The sequence below is a fragment of the Schistocerca gregaria genome, chromosome 2 (genome assembly GCF_023897955.1).
Source record: "Schistocerca gregaria isolate iqSchGreg1 chromosome 2, iqSchGreg1.2, whole genome shotgun sequence".
Classification (NCBI taxonomy): Eukaryota; Metazoa; Arthropoda; class Insecta; order Orthoptera; family Acrididae; genus Schistocerca; species Schistocerca gregaria.
In genome coordinates, this window is record NC_064921.1 from 262,015,341 (window position 1) to 262,020,121 (window position 4,781).

Genomic DNA, 4,781 nt, shown 5'->3' on the forward strand with positions numbered 1-4,781 from the left:
CACGCCTTTGCAGAAGCTCCCTGACACCTTATCTGACGTTGTTCCTGCTACCGCGGCAGCCTCTTCGGAGACGCCCGTGACGGAACCTGCTTCTGGTTGCCACGTGTCTTCTCCGGTGCTCTCTGACACTTCTCCTATTGACTCTGTTTCGCATCCCCCTTCTGGAATTTCTGTCGCCCCCTCTGGGTCACAGCCTCCTCCCATCAAACAACTGATTGATTCTCCAGAGCCAGTGGATCCCGTTGTTATTCACCAACTGTCCCACCGTGAACCCATGTCTGCGGACGAGTGGGATGTAGAGGCCTCTCTCTCGCAATCTGACACGGAATGTCTACATGATGCTCCTACGCAGCCGAACGCTGCAGCGTCGGCACCGCGGAGCCGCAGTCGAATCCGTAAACAGCCACGGAGAGCCGCGTCACGGCCGAAGAAAAAGCAGTGGGAAGATGAGGGTTCTGTTTCGTAGTTTTTCTCTCTGTGGTTCAGCGCTTGTTTCTGGTATGATTACTTGTATGCTGCTCCGTCAGCTGACGGCTCTCTACCGATCTTTGTTTTTCTTTCTAGGTTGAAGTTCCATGCAAGCATATACATTTCTTACTCTGAATATTAACAGAATATGTTCTGAGCTTCGGCTCGCCGCTTTGCGACAGTTTATCTATCAGTCTGGGGCAGATGTTGTTTTTTTACAGGAAGTCCTATTCGACCAGTTTTCCATTCCTGGGTTCTCGACGTTTTTTAATGTCGCTTCCGAACTTTCTACGGGCACTGCCTTGTTTTATAGAGAAGGCATTCCGTTGATGAATTTCGAAGTACTCGAAAGTGGAAGGGGGATCGGGTGCACGTTTTATGATCTCAGTTTACTCCTTCTTTATGCCCCTTCTGGTTCGGGTTGTACTACCGCACGCTCGAGTTTCTATAAAGAAGAAGTCATTTACCTGCTTCGTAAATCCCCGACAAAGATAATTTTAGGTGGGGACTTCAATTGTGTTCTACGGCCGGTAGATCAGTCTCCTAATTTTAATTTCAGTAAAGAACTCGACGACCTTGTGCGCTCCTTGCACCTGCGTGACGTGTGGGTTTCTCGCTATCCTACACTTGTGCGACATACCTACTTTACTCCCACGTCTAGCAGTCGCCTCGATCGCTTTTACCTTTCCGATTCCTTGTGTGGGCAACTTCTGGCTGTTGATGTGATACCAGCATGTTTTACTGATCATTGCGCTGTAGCCGTTACGTTTAATTACGAGCGACAACCGGTAAAATTGTTTCGTCCTCCTTGGATGCTCAATATCGCGTATTTGCAAGATACCTCCCTTGGTATCGTCCTGGAGGACATTTGGACTCGTTGTTCTCGTACTATGGACCGGTACCCGTCTATCGTGGCATGGTGGACACTGTATGCAAAACCACACATCCGTAGGGCTCTCATGCGTTTTGGGGCTGCGAAGGTGGCAGAAGATCGACGAACGCAAGAATTTTACTATTCTGTCTTACGTCAACTGTACGATAGTGCTACGCATGCTCCCCTCCGGGTTACTGATATACAGCGCATCAAAGCCAAATTGCTGCAGCTCAAACGCATTCAAATGGAGGGCCTGCGGACGAGGTCTCAACCACGTTCCCTTCTACAAGAGGAACTGACGTCACTCTACCATCTAGTCCGTTTACGGTCGCGCCGGAAACGTGGGTGCCTTGCCTCCCTCACAACCGCTGACGGCCGCGTGTTCACCTCTCACCGTGACATTTCTGACTTCGTTTACACCTATTTTACTGATCTGTACGATACTCATGTCCCGGCGGAAACCTCTCTTGACGACTTTACCTCCTTGCTGCCTCGCGTCGTCACTCCTCAATTAAACGACGCCTTTCTGCGTCCCTTTCAGAAGGATGACATATATGATGTTGTTGCAGGATCGCAGTCCCGCAAGTCGCCTGGATTAGATGGTATTCCTAAGGAGTTCTATGTTCAATTTTGGCCGCTCATTGGTGACACCTTAACGTCAATGGTAAATGAAGTGATGCGGGGAGTCTCACTTCCTGCTCCTTTTCAGGAAGGCAGAATGGTCCTCCTCCCGAAATCCACAGGTCGACCTGCAATTGATTCCCTCCGTCCTATTACTCTCCTTAACTTTGATTATAAACTTGTCGCTCGAGCAATTAATATCCGTCTCTCTAAGCTGCTCGATACCATTATTGCCGCCCACCAAAGCTGTGTGCCTGGACGCACGATACTGACTTCCGTTCTCGAATGTCGCGATGTAATCTCGGTGGCGGCTGCCGCTAATATCCCAGGGGCTTTGCTTTTTCTTGATTTCCAAAAAGCGTTCGATCGCGTCAGCCATGATTTTTTATCGAGAGTGCTCACCGCTGTCGGCTTTAATAATGATGCTCGACAAGTCTTAACTAATCTTTTTACCGGTATCAGTGTCTCGGTGATTGTGAACGGTCACCCTACCCCCCGGATATCGATCAGACGGGGGTTACCCCAGGGAAGCCCCTTATCCATGTCACTTTTTGTTCTATCCTTAGAGCCCTTACTTCGCCATCTCACCATGCACTTACGTGGCTGGAATATATTGGGAGAAATTTTTGCAGTCCGTGCATACGCCGATGACGTCATGGTTTTAGTACGACATGCCGAGGATATACCGCGGCTTAAGGATACCTTGGATTCATTTTGTGGTCTTGCTGGTGCTCGCATTAATGATCGCAAATGCACGTTCCTGCCGTTGAGAGGCTTTGATCATGTCGTCATTCCTTGGGCGACGGTTGTCGATCGCCATAAGACCTTGGGGATCATAGTGGATCGTAATCCGATCAAAATGGCGGCACTAAATTGGCGTGAGGTTACGAGTCGTGTTCACGGGGCGATCCTTGAACATGACCGCCGTTCCCTTAGCCTCCTTCACAAGGCACGGGTTTTAGAGACCTATGTCTTCAGTAAAATATACCACGTTGCGCAGGTCTTCCCGCTTCCCGCGATGATGGCCCGCAGGCTGAAACAGCTGTCTAGTCGATTTCTGTGGCGCCGCCATGTCTTCCGTGTCCGGTATGAAGTTGTGGCCAGGCCTCGGAAGCTTGGAGGATTGGGTCTTTCAGATATCAAAGTGAAGACGTCCATCTTATTTGCCCGCCGCAATGTTTTAACCTGTACGCGGGCTCCGCATTCAGTCACCTCTCGTTTACTTTCCCGCCTCCGGCCGGCCAGTCTGACCCCTCCTGTTGATGTTGGACGGATTAATCCTAAATTGCGGCACATTCGTGAATACTTTGTACTTGTCGGTATTCTGGGTGCTGATATACTTTCTATGACGCATATTACTACCAACATGCTACAAATCCGTTGGGGTACAGCATGTTTCCCTTCTTCTGTTGAACTTGCTTCCCCGTCAACGTCATGGAAAACGGTCTGGTCTCATCTTAGTCTTCCCATTTTGCCGATGGAGATTGTTTCAACGTGGTATAAGGTCATTTACCGTCTGATACCTACTGGTGATCGTCTTTTTCGTATTGGCCTTCGTCCGACTGATCAGTGTGAGGAATGTCATCAAACTGACACCTTACTTCACAGGCTAGTTGCTTGCGGACGGGATCATTGGCTCTGGGTCCGCCGTCAATTAGCTTTTCTTACTAGAGGGGCTGAAACCGCATTCCCAGACGACATCTTCTTACATCCGGACATCTCTTATTTTCCTCAGACGAAAACGAACACGATTGTCTGGCTCTTGGGTTACTATGTCCACTACGTCATTGAAGGCGGTAATGACCCAGATCCCCGCGTTTTTCACCATTATTTGTCAACTGCGCATTGGAAATGGCAGCGGTTACCACAATACCGAACGCTTTTTGCGAATATGCTTTTTCTTGTGTTTAACCGTCAAGGGGTTGGTTAAGTTCCCCTGTGATTCCTGTTTCTTCCCTGAGCTCGAGTCCCCTCCCTTGTTGTATTTTTTCGTAATTTTTTTTATTTTTATTTTTTTTCTCTCTCTCTCTCTTTTGCATGTATATATATACACCCAAAATTCATACGGGTGGGGTAACGGGTTGGTCTTCCCCTTCATAAGAAATGTTTTATTTGTGTTTCACCTAATTTGTTGATTTTCTTTTTGCAGCTAATATTAAATGATGATTTGACTATGGTTGTCTGAATTCTCGTGAAATATACCAAGTCAATCTGATAATAAAAAAAAAAAAAAAAAAAAAAAAAAAAGTTGGTAGAGCACTTGCCCGCGAAAGGCAAAGGTCCCGAGTTCGAGTCTCGGTCGGGCACTCAGTTTTAATCTGCCAGGAAGTTTCATATCAGCGCACACTCCGCTGCAGAGCGAAAATCTCATTCATGAAGCAGGTTGTTTATTTCAACACTCTCAGTGACCATGTGTTGCTCCTAAATTTTCATGATGAAGCCGACTGTCCTTTCTTCCAAGTGACGAAAACCATGTTCATTTGGCTGCTCGCCCAAGTATCTGGTTTAACGAACACTAAGGCGCTCTGTCACAAATCGATTGAGCGACGAAAGTCACTCTGTCTTAATCCCACAGAAAAGGTTTGTGATTATTTGCAATAGCGGGTGATGCGTAACAATAAATAATAATGAAATCTGATAACTGTCCGAGATCCAGTCATCAATGAGTGGCTTCAGCTGGATGTAGCTGCCCGAAGAAACTTGTAAGCTTTCTTCTTCACCGAATCGAGACCATTGTCAAAGGTAGATGCACTGTTAGTGTCTTCTGGGATGACTATTTTTTTGTCCGGCGTTTGTAGCCAATCTTATTGTTCGCTAC